The 19,645-nt window shown below is 38.3% G+C and overlaps 1 protein-coding gene across 1 annotated transcript in view; it reads left to right on the top strand.

The window, feature by feature from the left end:
• LOC117992618 (uncharacterized) overlaps positions 1-19,645 on the top strand; it is a 48,833-nt gene that overhangs the window by 12,101 nt on the left and 17,087 nt on the right. The window contains exon 2 of the mRNA XM_069505972.1: positions 4,328-4,421. The gene's annotated coding sequence lies outside the window, so the exon portion shown is untranslated. The remainder of the gene's footprint in view (positions 1-4,327; positions 4,422-19,645) is intronic.

Raw genomic sequence — 19,645 nt, 5'->3', positions numbered from 1 at the left:
AACAAACACACTTTCGCATTTATAATATGGGTACCTTAGTGATAATATGGGTAGAGATAAGGGTAGAGAATAGTGACAGTCTCAACCCATCGCCGGCCTACAAGTAAGCACCTGGTCTCCTCTCAGAATGAGAAGGGTCAAAGGCTATGGTCCACCACGCTGGCAAACTGCGGATTGGCAGACACTTTACACACCTTTGAGACTATTATGGAAACATTCGACTTTCTCACGGTGTTCTCCTTCAACATTAAAGCAAATGAAAGATTGCTTAAAAACAACTCCGAAAAGTCAAAGATGCGTGCCCGGGATCGAATCCCAGACCCCCCTAATAGGATGTCGAAGTCTTATTAACCACTAGCTTACGCTCACGACTTCGTCCGCGTGGACTACACAAATTTCAATCCTCTATTTCATCCCTTTCTTAGGGGTGGAATTTTCAAAAATCCTTTCTTAGCGGTTGCCTACGTCATAATAGCTATCTGCATGCCAAATTTCAGCTCGATCCATCCAGTAGTTTAAGCTGTGCGTTGGTAGATCAGTCAGTCAGTCAGTCAGTCAGTCAGTCAGTCACCTTTCCCTTTTATATATTTAGACTAGGCTATCACCGCCCTTGTAGCGATTAAAACCTGTGCCTTGTTATATGAAGCCCCGGTACGAAAATACCCCAAGTTTCGGGAAACTTCCGCGAAACACGTCACATAATATGGCAACACTAGTATTAAGAGTATGACTCACTTCACCCCAACGACATTGCGTAATCTTATTTTATTCTAGAATCTAGATCCCTAACCGTCTAGCTTTTCTATTGCGTACAATCTATACCTAGCTATTTTGTTTTGGTTACACAACCAGTCAGTTCAGGTCAGTTGATATCCTAAGGGGTTCAGCCAGAATGACCCAGCTAGATTGTAAGAACTAAGGATCTTCTACATCCATAATCTACTAACTAATTCATACTCGTAGTCGTATGCGGCAATGTTGCATGCTAATAGAGCAATAAAAGTGTCTGCTCTCTACAAGGAGTCATGCTCAACAAAACGAAAAAATTATAGAGACCTAAAATCTACACAATAGGCTACTTGACAATTTTTTTAAGTTGGTCTTAAATGGTTAATATTTGTCCTATTATATCAAAAAAATTAACACTATATTTTTTGCGCCCTAAAAACCGTAAAACTTTAATTTAAAAAAATATTTTTCTTAGACAGGTGAAAACACTGTCGGCCATGTTTGGCCGATAGATTATCTGTGCTCTGACGTCATGCATTTGTAAACAACAGTATAACCACAGGGTTATACTGTTGTTTACAAATGCATGACGTCAGAGCACAGATAATCTATCGGCCAAACATGGCCGACAGTGTTTTCACCTGTCCTGTGGTTATACTGTTGTTTACAAATGCATGACGTCAGAGCACAGATAATCTATCGGCCAAACATGGCCGACAGTGTTTTCACCTGTCTAAGAAAAATATTTTTTTAAATTAAAGTTTTACGGTTTTTAGGGCGCAAAAAAATATAGTGTTAATTTTTTTGATATAATAGGACAAATATTAACCATTTAAGACCAACTTAAAAAAATTGTCAAGTAGCCTATTTGTATGAACTTTGGATGACTTCTATCAACTCAAAATAAAATAAAGTAGAGAGAAAATTTGTCTCTTTCTACACTTAAATGGGTGGTTTTATTAGGAGTCGATGGAAATGATCATCCAAAGTCATTTTATCACTCAAATTCGAAATCCTTAAATTTTGAATTAGGTCTTTATAATTCTGAAGGTGCGAAAAGTTGATAAAAACGCCTGTAAATTATATGAACGCCTGAAATAGATGAATTGAGTTTGTGACAACCTGTGGTGACATCCCTAACAAGAACACTTATGAGTCACGTCCTAACTCATACTCGTAGTCGTAAGCGCCAATGTCGCATATGCTAATCTTTATATATAAAAGGAAAAGGTGACTGACTGACTGACTGACTGATCTATCAAACTACTGGACGGATCGGGCTGAAATTTGGCATGCAGATAGCTATTATGACGTAGGCATCCGCTAAGAAAGGATTTTTGAAAATTCAACTCCTAAGGGGGTGAAATAGGGTTTTGAAATTTTGTAGTCCCCGCGGACGAAGTCGCGAGCATAAGCTAGTAGAGCAATAAAAGTGTTTGGTGAGTGGCTCTCTACAAGAAGCGGTGCTGGGAAAGAACTGGTAAAATTATGTACAGTACTTTTTACTTTGTAACTTTTAGGGACAAAACAAATATACAGTAGGTAAGCTTCTAATTAAAAAAAACAAAACTTAATTTTTTCATATTGGCCCTGAAGAATTCGCCTGTCACGTAATGTTTTTATTTAAAACGTTATAATATATATGTATACTGAACCATAAAATATGTAGGTAGGTATATGCCTATGAATAAAACCTATTAGTAACTAGTGTACTTAATAAATTCACTTGTCAATGAAAGAAATGGGCCACCCAGAAAATCCTTATATTTTTGGACTGCTATAATGAACGCAGAAACCAGCTTAAAAAAAACTAAAATAACCAACATAATATTTTTCACATGAAAAACATTTTAATTCCAAGCTCCAAAGGGTAATTCAAGTAGGTTACCAAGTGGCCGACGCGAGTGACCCAAATGTAGGTCTCGACTCTCTACTCTACGGTCAACGACCTAGGACACCTGTGATTGAGACCTATACTATACATAAATGATCTACTACCACTTATGATTCATTTCTTGGGCCCTACTTCCTAGGACGTGCTATTACTTAGTAGGTTCTTTGGAAGTAAATAATCGTTAAGTACTCATTCTAGTCTATCAGACTAAATAGTATCGATTATTTATCGATTAGTATACGTATTGCTTTTTTTAAATTCATATACAAGTTAGCCCTTTACTGCAATCTCACCTGGTGGTAAGTGATGATGCAGTCCAAGATAGAAGCGGGCTAACCTGAAAGGGGTGTGGCAGCTTTTTTAAACCCACACCCCTTTGATTTCTACACAGCATCGTACCGGAACGCTAAATCGCTTGACGGCACGACTTTGACTTGCTTAAAAAATAGGGCACAAGCCTTATTTTTTAAGCAAGTCAAAGTCGTGCCGCCAAGGAGCGTTTAACTGATTTAGTAAGGGTTTAGTAAAATTTTGTAATTCTGTCACTTTTTGACTCTCCGGTTGTATCGGATTTCTGTCCCATCGGCAGTGGCGTGCACAGTGTTTGAAGCCAGGGTAGGCATCAGTTAGGTAGGAACTTGTTTACATGCAGGTTATAATTAAAAATATGCATTGAGCTATTACAACTGGGGTAAGCAGTGCATTTATGCCTCTATGATCTGCACGCCACTGCCCATCGGACTATGCTGCCATCCAAATTTTAAGAATCGTAAGTGCTGTAGGTAGGTATAGCAATCCAAATCCAACGATTCCGTGGAAGAAATTTGGTCGGGAAAACATTAATTAACAGTAAGGAAATAGGAAATTTAATTTGAAAATTTTATACCCACTTAACATTTTTATGCGATAAACAACCTCCTCTCCTCTTTTTAATTTGTATTATTAAAGAGATGGCTCGGCCGCAAAGAGAATATGAAACATTTCAATTTTCGTAATGAAAACATTTTCCTTCTCTGTACTGAAACTTTGCTTTTTGTTTTATTGTATGAACATAAAGAACTTGCTTCATAAACTATACCTAGGTACTAGTTGATGCCTGCGACTACGTCCACGTGGATTTAGGTTTAAAAATCCCATGGTTTTTTTTTGATTTTCCGGGGTAAAAAGTAACCTATGTCACTTTCCACGTCTTTAAATATTCCCACGCAAAAAATCACATCAATCCTATGCTCCGTTGCGACGTGATTGAAGAATAAACCAATAAAACAACAAACAAACACACTTTCGCATCACTACCCATATTATAAATGCGAAAGTGTTTGTTTGTTGGTTTGTCCTTCAATCACATCAAAATCAAAGAGTTCCCACGGGATTTTTAAATAACTAAATACACGCGTACGAAGTCGCGGGCATCAGCTAGTTTATAATAAACTAGCTTATGCTCGCGACTTCGTCCGCGTGAACTACACAAATTTCAAACCTCTATGAGGTTGACTTTTCAAAAATCCTTTCTTAGCGGATGCCTACGTCATAATAGCTATCTGCATGCCAAACTTCAACTCCGTCCAGTGGTTTGAGCTGTGCGTTGAAAGATCAGTCAGTCAGTTAGCTTTTCCTTTTATATGTTTAGATATTTTTGCTTGCAATTGTGTAAAAAAAAAGTGTTTTTCATTGATTTGATATGAATTTTCTCGATCTTTCCAGGAAAAAGGGTGAGGCACGCGTCGCCAGCTCTGCGCGAAGCTTTGAGAGTACTGCGAGAGGCGTGGACCGAGCCTAGAGCGCTCAGGGACCGCTGGTAAGAAAGAATTCCAATAAATCAATCGAACAGTCTGTCTGCTTCCACAGCTGGACATATGCCTTCCTGAGACTTGAGAGCGCGCCACCATACACGGCCTTCCGCCATCCACCTTTGTGAGCTCGTCAGTCCATCGTCCCACACTGCGTTCGCTGGTACGCGGTCTGGACACTCCAGAACACGTCTGCCTCAGCACCCATATTTTATTGCTCTGTATTATTTTACTTTCCATTGAACCGTCAACTAGCCCGGATAAACAGGGTGGGTTCCCAACGAGTCACACTCAATCGTGTCACAGTGGTACTCAACTTTTTTATCCAGCGTAATTTCCACAGATTAGAGAAGTAATCTGTGGTAATTCCCAACGAGTCACATGTTACTCTGGGTGTGACTCGTTGGGAATATATATTTTAATTTAGTTATATTTATTTACTTGAGTGGGTGACGATAATATAATCAAATAAGGGAGGGTAAAGAATTGATTGAATAAAGAATTTAAAAAAAAATCTTGTTAATAATTAAATAAGCCACACAGATAATTTTTTTAATGGGTGTTGGAGAGACATTTCAATTTTATTTTTATAGATAACTAAATAGATGATGCTTGCGACTTCATCCGCGTGGATTTAGGTTTTGAAAATACCGTAAATGTTTGATTTTCCGGGAAAAAAAAGTACTTAACTATGTCTGTCTCTAGGATGCAAGCTGTACGAAATACCTAGAGTCCTAGACTATGGTGCATTATACTCGTGGATTTAGGTTTTTTAAAAATTCTATGGGCACTCTTTATTTTTTGGGATAAAATCTTGCCTATTACACTAGGCTATCACAGCTTCTATATTCATTACTTACCACTAAACTTATCAAACTTTTACAATACTCGTAATCTACATATATTTATTCCTACCGCCTACAAGTAATTCTATAGCAATAAACCGTAGCCCCCGCATTACTCCGAAGGCAATACGAGCCAGGGTATGTTTGTGCGTAGTTTGGTTTCTTATATAAGTTTGTAATGCCACCCTGGAGGTTTTTCCACTTTTACCCGGCTCTTAAGTTACCTATAGTATTATTGTAGTCAGACTTTAGTGGTTTGCTACTTTCTAAATGGTTTTTATGTAAGAGGTCTTGTTTTTCTAGCAATAATGTGTGTGACAACCTCCCTGGTGTGTTGCGCAGCGTTATTCATATATTAAGTGGGAAGTCCCGGGTTCGATTCACGGCTGAGTCAATTTTATAATTCTAATTCGTGCCGCCGAGCTTCACACACCTTTGAGAATATAATGAAGAACTCTCAGGCATTCAGGTTTCCTCACGATGTTTTCTTTTACCGATAAAGCAAGTGATATTTAATAATTGCTTAAATCCCACATAATAAATAATAAATAATCTTTATTTTGTCAGACAACAAAGGCCCACAATATTAGATGATAGATGGTTACTAACACCATCTTAACCTATGTTAGTAACTATATTATAATATAATGTATGTTAGTCATGATAGATGGATAGATGATAGATGTACATAGGTAACTCCGAAAAGTTAGAGGTGCGTACCTGGGAACGAACTTCGTCCTTTCGAACAGGAGGCCGGCGTCTTAGCCACTACGCTATCACATCTAAGTGTAGGTACACATATTGCTCCCCAATGTCCGTTTATAAATACAGTACCTATCCCCTACAAGGCGTCTCTATATGGGAGATGAGTTGCACAGCATCAATTCCGCCTCTCGAGCTAATGCGAACATGTGCATTAATATAACTGCCGGTACATGCAATTACTTCCTTTCCTATGGTTATTATTAGACTGCGCTCTTGGAACTGACATACGTTTCTATTTGTGCAGTGCAATTACAGAGCAAAGCAAAAACGCCTAACTCCATTTTGCTGTGATAGCCTAGTGGTTAGGACGTCCGCCTCCTAATCAAAGGTCGGGGGTTCGATCCTGGGCACGCACCTCTAACTTTTCGGAGTTATGTGTTTTAAGTAATTAAATATCACTTGCTTTAACGGTGAAGGAAAATATCGTGAGGAAATCTGCATACCTGAGAGTTCTCCATAATGCTCTCAAAGGTGTGTGAAGTCTGCCAATCCGCACATGGCCAGCGTGGTAGACTATGGCCAAAACCCTTCTCACTCTGAGAGGAGACCCGTGCTCTGCAGTCAGCCGGCGATGAGTTAATCATGATGAATGTTAATGCAAGCTAAATCGTATTTTTTTCAACATTTACTTAAGTAACTGCATAATAGGTATTATTATGTGCGACTGTGCGTCCTAGATAAAAATCTGTAGTTTGTTACACAAAAATATTATAGTAAGTATAATAAAATAAAAATATGTTAATATTTTTACTGGAATCTCGGTCGTGATCTGATTCTGTTGGCTACCGTCCCGTGGAGTGGGGAGAGGGGGGAAAGTGTCACCACACGGGTGGCTCGTTCACAATACTTTTAGAGTACCGCAGGTAAGGCCTGACAAACACAGAGCGTTACGGTGCGCGAGTCGCGACAACTTTAGGCTGCTTCTCCGCCAAAGAAGTGCTATGCTACGTTGCTACGGATGTAAGTGATATCCATCAATTTTCATCGCTCCACAGCTCCAATGATGTAAACAGTTTCAACGTTTTTTATGGAGGGATGCGTGCTTCGGATGAAAGCTGCGGATGGGAGCTACGGATTGCAGCTACAGATGAATGAGGGGTGAAACCACATGCTCTCCCTATCGTCGCGTTGCTCGAATGGCGCATCTTCCTCGCACCAGCTACCTCGCGGGGGCGCATGTTCATAGCACATCTTACCCGCTCCGCCACACCAGTCAGCATTAGTGGAAACACATCTCTGGTAGCCTTAAAGGCCCTAGCGGTAGTCTAGATATGCGTATCATCATCATCATCAGCCTGTGGACGTCCACTGTTCGACATAGGCCTTCCCTAAAGAGCGCCACCACACCCGGTCCTCAGCCTTCCTCATCCAGCCACTTCCCGCCAGCCTCTTTATATCGTCGGTCCATCGTGCTGGAGGGCGTACCACACTACGCTTGCTTAAACGCGGTCTCCACTCAAGGATATGCGTATAGCCAACCCCTTTTCATTCTAAGAAGAGAACCGTCACCTGGCAATGGGTTGATCATGATGATGACTTGCAAGAGCTACTTTAGTATTTATTTCATTATAATCATAACATAATATCTGAAATGCTGTAAACACAAACTTCTAGCGAACACTTGCGTGACTACATTAAAATCACAGAACAAATTCAGCAAGTCCTGGCTGAATTGCTCAGATGCTAGTCACACTAACTGAAGATCTGTTGTCTTCTGAAGCCTAGACGGGAAAAATATCGCTCGATGTCTCAAAGAACTGGCAGAATTTTGAATTAGTTCTAAATTTAAAAAGTGTCCAACCGGCCAGCAACGCGCGATAGAGCCCGTAAATTATCGCCTTTGCATTGTGTTTCGTACTGCCATTCGCGTCCCATTCGTCGCGCGTTCTATCTGTCCAAGCCTTTACACCGCAGTTAGTTGGAATATATTATGTAGGTTATAGGTATTTACAGAATACAAACGAACTATGACGTGCTTATGACTCACAAATTGGTTCTGATTGATAAATGGTAGCTGATAAGAAAGGTTATTAATTTTTAAGACTTTTTTTAACTTTTTTAGGCAGGCAACTCTTTTTTTGTTTTTTTTTGTTTTTAATAAAGAATATTAGCTATAGGTACTACTATATAAACTAACATATAAACTATTTTTCTTAGACAAATCCCTGAAAACTTCTTGGGCAAATGCGTGAAGAGCGTAGAGGCACAGAACGGGATAGTATTCGCACGGGTGCATCAATTTTCGTAGGGATCTCTATTTTTTTAGAAAGTAAAATATAGCCCATGTCTCTCAAGAATAATGTAGCTTTCTACTAGTGAAAGAATTTTCAAAATCGGTTCAGTCGTTTTATAATACTCTACTGTACATTAAAATGTTATTATAATAACAAATTATTCACGCAAAATTATTCCCATTGTAAAATAATTCATTCTATCTGTACAATAGCCATTTTTATTTTCGAGCTAAAATATATTTTAGCTTGAAAATAAAAATGGCCATTCAAAGATGCTCTACAATACAAAAATTTTGCTTTACTTCGAAAATAAAATCATTTTTCTTTTAAAAATAGCGTAAGCCAAACAACCGAGAACCTACTTGAAGTAAAATTAAAGTACTCGTAAACCGGAATCATTGTTGTTTATACTTTTTGGTTCTTATTTTTTAAAAGAGTTAATCCAGTCTTTGTTGAAATTAAAAGTTTTTACAACTTCATTTTACAAATTTATTTTTAAAAGCTCTTAGCTTGCAAGTATACCGACACCTACAGAAGTTATCCACACTAATACTAATATTATAAATGCGAAAGTGTGTCTGTCTGCTAGCTTTTCACGGGCCATCCGTTTAACCGATTTTGATGAAAATTGGTATAGAGATAGCTTGCATCCCGCGGAAGGATATAGGCTACCTTTGATTCCGGAAAATTAAAAAACCTCAATCCCCGCGATCGAAGTCGCGGGCATCATCTAGTAAAAAATAAATAATATACTGAACCTAAGACATTATATTCTCGCTTTTCAAGAGTCAGTAATGAAGGTAACCTGAATACAAGTGTCGCGGACATATCTCGCTAATTGCTTACCGCGAAATCCACACAACTCCACACAAAACACAGTATCGTATCGCATAGTCCAAACTCAACACAATTCTGAACACAATCACAGTTTCTGGAACAATGTCGTTTGATCAATGGCTCGTGCTTTGTTTTGTGATTGTAGTGAATAATTGTGATTCTGGTTTAGGGAATGGGGATGTATAATAACTCATCTAAGTGAAGCACAAAGTCGGATTGTGGTGAATATGGTGGTTTAGCGGATTCAACGTGAATATGTACATATTGAATAGCAAAAAGACTTGTTCATATTTTGTATGTAAGTTTTCGTACCTAAAAATATATAAATCGTGTAATCATCGACCGATGACCTTTGTCAGCCCTAGTACAGACTACGGTCTATTTGGGCTGCAAATTGCAAACACCAGTCTCAGCTTTTATCTAGTGCTTTCACAGAGTGCTTCGGTCTAAAAGTATGGTGTAAAATGTTCACTTTTCATTTAAAAAAAATACTTATAGGTATAATTTCTTATCCATAAATACGTAAAAGAAAGAGTAGAAAAGTTCTTTGAAGAACAGAAAAGGGTTGACTAATTGACCATAGTCTATCACGCTGATCAAGTGCGGATTGGCAGACTTCACACACCTTTGAGAACATTATGGAGAACTCTCAGGCTTGCAGGTTGTCTCACGATGTTTTTCTTCAGCGTTACATGAACATGTAGTATACATTATTAAGCAGCCTATACACACACTTCAGGACAAAAGTATTAAGCCTTAAGAAGCCAATAAACAATTATGAGCAACAAAGCGAGCCCATACTGCGCCCAGCTCGATAGGGATTTCGTGACAGTTAATCCGTATGGATTAGTTGGTTTACGTCGGCGTAATGGAGTTATGAAACGGTGAATGAAAGAAAAACTGAAAATCGTTACGTTTTATTGTAAAATATTTTGTTTTTGATGTTGTTGACTATATACTGTCACGTGAACGGATGTAACTCGCCGTTATTATCTCAACAAAAGCCCTATGTTTATGTGATTTTAGATGAAGTGGAAGGAATTTATAATTTCTAAATTGTCTCTGGTTTAGTCTGGTGTGAGGCTACTGACGTGGCTACCACCCCATCGGCAATGCCGAGTCACTAAATGGTTTTGTGTTCACTAAAACCGTGACGTGTTGAAACTGATACCCTTATCTGTTTTACATTTCACGGTAGTATGGCCTATATGGGTGTAATAAAAACCTTATCATCTTTTTTTAAATTCAGATACAAGTTTTGCCTTTGATTGCAATCTCACCTGGTGGTAAGTGATGATGCAGGCTAAGATGAAAGCGGGCTAACCTGGAAGGGGTTGGCAGTTTTTATTAAACCCACACCCCTTTGGTTTCTACACGGCATCGTACCGGAATGCTAAATCGCTTGGCTGCACGGTTTTGCCGGTAGGGTGGTAACTAGCCACGGCCGAAGCCGCCCACCAGACCAGATCAGAAATTTAGAAATAATAAAATTCCAAACCCTTGCCAGAAGTTGAACCCGGAATCTCCCACTAATGCAAAGCACTTACCACTGCGCCAGGGAAGTCGTCAAAACTGCATCATCGCTTACTTACCACCAGTTCAGATCGCAGTCAAGGGCTAACTTGTAATGGAAGGCTGCGGCGCCCGTAACACAGGTTTACCTAGCACGGACGCCAAAGCACTCCTTCAGGTTCTCATATTTTTATTGTTTCTACCTTTTTTATGTGTACTAGTTTTAAGGAGTCTTTGTCTTGTACAACATTTTTGAATAAATAAATATATTATATTATATTATATTAAACATGGCGTAAAAAAGTACCTACGTACCTATATCTAGTTAGACACGAAAATTCAAAAAACATTTGTCATATTTAGCAGTTTGGAGAATCCATTACAATTAAAAATTATACATACCGCATTAGTCAGAATATCATTTACACAAGACGTGTCTTATCATGCTAAATGATTCTCTAAATTATCTTCTTAAGTATATTTGTAATTACTTAGGAATCCTGGAGGATGACTCAGTTAAACTCTGCGTTGAACTGTAGATAGACTAGAAAGTATGATTTAGTTACATTTTTACGATAAGATCTGAAACCCAGATCCACCGTGCTGTTTAAAATAGCCGATACCATGTTAGAACCTCCAGAGATTTGAGCTTACTGTTAATAATAGGTAAGTACAGTAAGCTGGAGAAAATAATGTACATCGACCTTTATAATGAGATTTCGGCTTTGTAGAGCGTTGTCGTACTCATACCTATGGGTACGATTATATATTCTGTGCCTATGGCTACTCGTGTGCCTATGTGACGTTTTGTCGGTCTCAAGCTCAACGACCGAAACAATGCTCTACAAAACCGCTATTCTCTTTCTAAAGGTCGATGTACATAATATTCTGCCGCGTACTGTAATCCCTACCCATATTATAGATGCAAAAGTGTTTGTTTGTTGGTTTGTTCTTCAACCACTGACTGACTTGACCTGAGGTTTTTCAATAAACCATTCCTAAGAAAGGATTTTCAGGAATTCACTCTTATGAACACTCATCCATTATATCGCTGTAGCCTGTAGTGTTATACCTATAAGGTCGCCCTTATTTTTATTCTTTGTAATATTGTAGTTAGCAAAGAGGATGTTTAAATAAATAAATAAGAAGCCGGGGAAGTTTGGCTAGTATTGCTCTACTTATAACTGACAGTAAAATACTAGCGACCCGCCCCGGCTTCGCATGGGTGCAATGTAGATACTAATGTGGTGTCATTGAGGTGTATTTGCCTCGGAAACTCTCAAATGAAGAGGTTTTTTTCCGACCTAATTCACATTATTTCAATTTCTCTAGGGATCTCTAATTTTTAGGGAACTAAACTATAGCTATAAACCTTCCTCTTGAATCACTCTATCTATTGGTGAAAACCGCATTAAAATCCGTTTCGTAGTTTAAAAGATCTACGCGTGCATACATACATATAGACAGCGGAAAGCAACTTTATTTTATACTATATAGAGATGCTATATATTAAAACATTATCTTAAAGCCATACATAAACTTTATATTATTTTGTATTGCTCTATTCACTTATAAATTAGTTTAACCTGCGCTAAAAAGATATTATTTATGAATGAACCATTCCACTTCAGTGCTTACAGAAAATCCGATCCGCACTTCAGTCTTCAGTTTTTACTCTTCAGTCATGATCTTACTATCGCGCCGAACGGTCGTGTAGGGTCTTGTATTAAAAATAAATTAAAAATATAATACGATTACGAACGAACATGTGCAAACTCCGAAATTAAATAAGTTTAGTGTGTGACTCAAATATAACTTTTATTTTCGAAATGTAGCGCCACGGATGCTTTATTATTGGACGTTGAAAGGTAAGCCCTATATTTTATGCCCTGGTCATATAGAAATTTCCAATTTTAATACGCTAAGTAGGTAGGTACCTACTTATTTAAAAACTTTTGAAAATTTTGATAAGTAGGTAAGTACAAAATATTTTTATCAGAATTTAAAAAAAAATGATATTCCGTTACGTTGACTTAGGTTACCAACTGTGACTTTTGTTTTACGGATATTGTACACACGGAACAGCTGTTCCGTGATTGTACAGTTGGATGAAATCTTTTACTTTTTTCAAAACAAACTCAAAAGTGGAGATTAAACTAATTTAATCTAAATTCTATGGCGTCTCGCGATTATTAAGTTTAATCTCCACTTAAATTTAATTCCTTTCGAACAACTCAGCGTAATTTTCAATATAATAAAACCGGCTAAGTGCAAGTCAGATTTGCGCACCGAGGGTTCCGTACTGCAGTCGTATTTTTTCGACATTTTGCACGAAAAAATCAAAAACCATACTGCATAAAAATAAATAGAAATCTGTTCTAGAATGTACAAGTAAAGCCCTTTCATATGATTATTACATATATACCTCACTTGGTATATTAATCTTACCTTGAAAGTTGAAAATACCTACTACTTAATTATTTGTTCATGAACACATTTTAATTTTTTTTTGTAATGTAACCACAAATTCACGGTTTTCGGATTTTTCCCTTTACGTGTGCTATAAAACCTACCTACCTGCCAAATTTCATGATTCTAGGTCAACGGAAAATATCCTATAGGTTTCTTGACAGAAAGACAGACAACAAAGTGATCCTATACCCTTATAGGATCACTTTGTTGCACTTTTGATGTACGGAACCCTAAAAATTACTAAAGAAGACAGCTACGTGACACATGCTACATGACAACAAAGTGATTCGTTTTTCCTTTTGAGGTACGGAACCCTAATAATATTATGTACAGATTTTTCCAAAGTTCTACTAATAGAACTCCGACTACTCTACTACTACTCTTCTACTAGTAGAATAGAAATGTCCAACCATTACTTATTATGTAGGTTAGACCTACATAATAAGTAATGGTTGGACATTTCTATCTGACTGGCACATACCTCTTCTCTTCAGTTTATTATTTTTAACGCGCGATCGCTTATTTGAGTTATGAGTCGAATGACGGTTTACATTTTGTGTTGATTTTCAACCGACTTTAACGAGTGAGGTTCATGCGTATGTTTCCGAAGTAAGAAACTTGTACCTACATCAAATACTTTTTGTCCCAGCTTTGAGAATGTCACAAGGTAGGTATTTCAGGCACAAATTACTTAATAGTATTTTGTGTTTCAGGTAAGATTTCTCGTTATATGATTAAAGAAAATCTTAGGTAGGTATACTTGGTAGGTATACTAAAAAGGTGACTAACTGACTGATCTATCAACGCACAGCCTAAACTACTGGACGGCTCGGGCTATTGGTATGCAGATACATAGCTATTAAGTATGACGTAGACGTCCGCTAAGAAAGGATTTTTGAAAATTCAACCCCTAAGGGGGTGAAATAGGGGTTTGAAAGTGTAATCCATGCGGACGTAGTCGCGAGCATAAGCTATGAGTAGTTTTGTTATAAAATACAATATCTGGAATTTCTTAAGTTCGTAAATTCTACTTTGTTACAGAATAAGATTAGGTTTGCGTGCCGTGACAAAGAAAAAAAATAACTTAGTTTCTCGGTTCGCATGACTGTTATTCCCTTTTTAGGTCGTCGCGTGAATCATCTGTCCCCATGTGCCTAATAGGGGACGCTTAATTTAGAAGATCGGTCCGTTCCGAGTTTAAAGTGCGCGACACTCTTGAACTATGAGATTATCCATATCCGACTATGTAAGACATTATATCCGACTATAGGTAGGTACCCGAGACTAAGGCAGATGTTCACGTAGAAAATTGGCGCGTTTCCAAACTTCTTGTAACGGAGTCTTAATTAAACAAGGAAAGGTACACCTTCTTGGGTATATAAAAGGAAAAGTGAAAGACTGACTGATTGACTGACTGACTGATCTATCAACGCACAGCTCAAACCACTGGACGGATCGGGCTGAAATGGCATGCAGATAGCTATTATAGGTATATGACGTAGACATCCGCTTAGAAATGATTTTTGAAAATTTCAAATAGGATAGGAAGTGTAGTCCACGCGGACGAAGTCGCGGGCATAAGCTAGTCTATGTATAAAAGGAAAAGCTGACTGACTGACTGATCTATCAACTCACAGCTTAAACCACTGGACGAATCGGGTTGAAATATTTTTATTTCGGCTTATTTCAAAATGACGTCATTTCGATGTTTATAATACAATATGGTTCCAACGCAATAGCAATTTGCGGGACTTATACTCATCCAAACCCGTGAGAAGCTAGCAGACAGACAGACACACTTTCGCATCTATTATATAAGTTTGAATAGTGCAAGTAGTACAGTTCACGATAAGTCAAAGTCAAAGTCAAAGTCAAAGTCAAATATTTTATTCAAAATTTTTTAATACAATAAAACTTAAAGCTAGCCTTATCTAATTACTATATAAATCATGACCGCGTGGAATGGTGCCAAGAATACTGGCTGCATTTCCGCCCTGAAAATTAAATTACACGTTTTCATAATTCAATTCAACTCAGATCAACAAATTGGTCGAAGAATATGTTATAAGACATAGCTAATGTTATTATTCAAAGTGGGTAGGCCTTCTGAGGGGTAGATACTAGATAGGCATTCTCTGAACTTCTTCTCTTCTTCTTTGTCCTCGCCTTATCCCGTTACGCGGGGTCGGCTTTCTTTATCATGCGGCGCCATGTTAAAGAAAGCTATGTAGTTTGCGTGTTCGCGTCTTCGTCATTGAGGCCGAGGCGTTTCATGTCCCTTTGGACGTTTGTTATCCAGGTAAAGTAGAAAGTCGATGAACCGGAGTAATTGTTGTCGTTAGGGATTCGGATAATCGAAAATCCGGCTAATCGAATGTATGAAGAAAAGCGGGTTTTGTGCATATTATGTAGTTCACGATAATAGTATTTTCAATTTTCAAAGCAAGATAACTATACCAAGTGGAATATCATATGAAAGGGCTTTGCCTGTACATTCTAAAACAGATTTTCATTTATTTTTATGCATAATAGAGTTTGATTTATCGTACAAAATGGCGAAAAAAATACCCGAGTATGGAACCCTCGGTGCGCGAGTCTGACTCGCACTTGGCCGAACAATTTGCGGTTGGTAGTCCGGATAATCGCGAATCCGTATAACTGAGGGCCGGATAATCGAGTTTCTACTGTAGTTGGTGGTCCTCCCCCACCCCTCTTTCTTGTAGCCATGGAAAGGCATTCTCTGAACATTACTGCATAATATAGAGATTTAATGAGAACGTTTGCTTGGCACTCCGCACTGGCTGTGATTAGCAATGCGGAGAAATTGTTCCGTTCACACTTGAACGGCTCCGGAGTCCGGAGCACAACGGTTATACTTATCGGACCGCGTTAGCCTGGAAACTGCATCTCATCAGATTCCACATACCTACTTATTAACACACTAGCTGATTCCTGCGACTTCATCCGCGTGGATTTACGTTTTTTAAAATCCCGCGGGAACTCTTTGATTTTTCGTTATTGTTGTCGTTGCTTGGTACCTACAATATGAATTCACTAGAAACACTTCCTGAATCTTGATAACTCAAGCGGGCAGTAACCCTGCAGCATCAGGATTAAGGAGTTGAATCCAGAATTTTTTATGTGACCACAACGTAAACTTTTTTTGTTGATTTAAAAAAAAATTGCAAATCGGTCCAGAAACCTCGAAAAAATAGATGTAGAAAAAAGAACCACCTCCTTTTTGACAGTCGGTTAAAAACCGATGACTTTGAAATATTTACGGAACAATCTTTAAAATATCCCCTTTCTAACAAAAAAAGAATGAATGAAATCGGACTACGCGTTAATGAATTACAACTCAGTATACATTTTAACTTTCATCCCCTCTCCTACGGGAACCATGCTGAATTTCGGGATAAAAAGTATCCTATATTCTTCCTCATAGTATGACCTTAAATCGTACCAAGTTTCATTGGAATCCATTCAGTAGTTTAAGCGTGATGCGCGGCCGTGATACAGACAGACAGACAGACAAAAATGAAAAAAATTACAGTTTTGGGTTCAGTATCGATTATAGAGTGCCCTCGAAAAAAAAATTTCAAAATATCTTCAATGTACAGAATTTGACCCGTTACAGTTTTATTAAAAGTATAATATAATATAATATATTGATTGATGATTGATGATGATATTCACTCAACTAGGTCAGTTAAAAACGTTCTTATCTCGGACGGATTGGGCTGAAATTTGGCATGCGGATAGCTATTAGGACGTAGGACGTAGGTATCCGATAAGAAAGGTTTTCGAAAATTTAACCCCTAAGGGGGTGAAATAGGGGTTTGAAATTTCTGTAGTCCACGTGGACGAAGTCGCGAGCATAAGCTACTTTAAGTAATAAACTTGAATTGAAACGGACCGTAAACTTCCTGAATATTATTTCATTGGTATTTGGCAAACGGCCAATATGGACTAAGAGCCAGTAAGAGTAAATATGACGTGGCTGTAACCAGATAACAAACAATAAGATAAAGAACAGTTGAACCTATCCTGGCGATGATTCAGGACATCCTGAAAGCTATGCTAGATGCTGTTTAAGCTGGAAAACTTCCAAACATTTTATCGTTCTGATTGAGTTTAAAAAAAGCTGTGAAGCCTAGTGGTTTGGACGTCCGCCTTCTAATCGGAGGTCAGGGGTTCGATCCTGGGCACGCACGTCTAACTTTTCGGAGTTATGTGCGTTTTAAGTAATTAAATATCACTTACTTTAACGGTGAAGGAAAACATCGTGAGGAAACCTGCATGCCTGAGAGTTCTCCATAATGTTCTCGAAGGAGTGTGAAGTATACCATCCGCACATGGCCAGTGTGGTAGACTATGGCCAAAACCCCTCTCAGAGACCCGTGCTCTGTAGTGAGCCGGTGATGGGTTGATCTTGATGATGACGATGATACCTATACCAGAGGCAGATTATCCCTAAGGCAAACTAGGCACGTGCCTAGGGGCGTGAGATTACGAAGGGGCGCGCGCGATCATGTGGAGTTCAATCTACAAATATTATCTTGGAGTGACCAAAAGTCATGACGTGATGTTCTCCACTCGTTCATATAAATAGTATAATCACTAACTACCAGCTATGCCATGAGAAGATTCCTTGTTCTTTCGAAGTTAGTTAGTAATCTATACTTCCATACTTAATATTATAAATGCGAAAGTGTGTCTGTCTGTCTGTCTGCTAGCTTTTCACGGCTCAACCGTTCAACCGATTTTGACGAAATTTGGTTCAGAGATAGTTTGTATCCCGGGGAAGGACATGGCTACTTTTTATACCGGAAAATTAAAGATGTTCCCACGGGATTTTCAAAAACCTAGATCCACGCGCAGAAGTCGCGGGCATCATCTAGTTTATAATATGGCTGTTAGTGGGGAGCCTATGCGGTGCTTGCCTAGAGCGCTCTCGGCATTTAATCCGCCTCTGACTTGTACCAGTTAGTTACTTGATTGCCGAGCAATGCCACCATTTTCACCGTCATGTCAGCACCGAACCGGAAGAACATTAAAATAATAAGTAAATAAACTTCAGTTCAGACGGAGCGCGAACTTCCTAAATATAATTTCACTGGCAATTGGCAAAGCACCAAATCAGTTAACAAACAATAGGATAAAGAACACTTAGTCCCGTTCTGGCGGTGATTCAGAGAATCCTGTATACTGGATAGCTTCCAAACTGTTTGTGGTCCTCATTGAAAAGGAATTACATATACCTACCCAGTAGTTAATTCTTTTTTTGAGAAGAAAAGACGAGAGTGACGTAAATCACTTATATCGTTGGTATTTTCACAAAAAAACCGGTCAAGTGCGAGTCAGACTCGCGCACTGAGGGTTCCGTACTACAATCGTATTTTATCGACATTTTGCACGATAAATCAAAAACTATTATGCCTAAAACTATATGAAAATCTGTTTTAGAATGCACAGGTGAAGCCCTTTCATATGGTACCTCACTTGATATAGTAATCTTAATTTGAAAGTTGAAAATAGCAATATTTGTTCATGAACACATTTTAATTTTTTTCTTGACCACAAATTCACGGTTTTCAGATTTTTCCCCTCATGTCTGCTAAAAGACCTACCTTCCTGCCAAATTTCATGATTCTAGGTCAACGGGAAGTACCCTGTAGGTTTTTTGACAGACCGATAGACAGACAGACAAAAAAGTGATCCTATAAGGGTTCCGTTTTTCCTTTTGAAGTACGGAACCCTAAAAAAATAGTTTACTTAATTGAAAAAAGTAAAACGAATACTGCCTTTGTGATATTTGGTATCAGATAAATCATAAATGAAGATATTATATTATTTTAACCTGAATGCAGAAAGGAATCATACTTTGAACATTATATAGTGTAGATTTTATACCTACGTAACTTCCGCTGTATGCAAGAAAAGGTGTAACACCGTAGCGTTGCAGTTATATTTATAAACATCCATGACCCAACATTCCAGCAAAGACTAATAAGACCGCATCGATATAGAGATTCCTTCTAGAGCAGCGTCTAGTTCTAATATAAGTAGTAGACTATTTTAGTCATTTTGCTTTTCGCTTCCGTCTGCTCATGGTCGTGAGAAGATGCAATAAGGATACATCATACAATATCCTTTGTGCATTATTAGTTTGCTGATGCTATGACATCATCCGAGTGTCTGGGGCTCTATTCCGGGCAAGCAATTCTGATTTTTAGGAGTTATGTGCATTTTAAGCAATTAAATTATCACTTGCTTTAACAGTAAGGGAAATATCGTGAAGAAATCTATATGCCAGAGTTCTCCATAATATTTTATAGGTGTGTGAACTCTTAATCCAGAATTGGCCAGCGTGGTGATACGTGATATGGGCCCTTCTTCTCCTCAGAGGAGATCTCATATTTAGTTGATGGCTTGGTAAATCAGGAAAATCCTAATCCTAATTGACTGTTCTGCCGTAACTTCGACTGACTTCAATCTCACTGCACTGCGAAATTTCACTACGATTTTCCCGCAGAATTCTGTGACGTATGGGAATTGCACGAAGCA

The sequence above is a fragment of the Maniola hyperantus genome, chromosome 21 (assembly GCF_902806685.2).
Source record: "Maniola hyperantus chromosome 21, iAphHyp1.2, whole genome shotgun sequence".
Taxonomy (NCBI): Eukaryota; Metazoa; Arthropoda; class Insecta; order Lepidoptera; family Nymphalidae; genus Maniola; species Maniola hyperantus.
The sequence above is the reverse complement of the archived record's forward strand: the minus strand, read 5'-3'. Positions and strand labels throughout refer to the sequence as shown.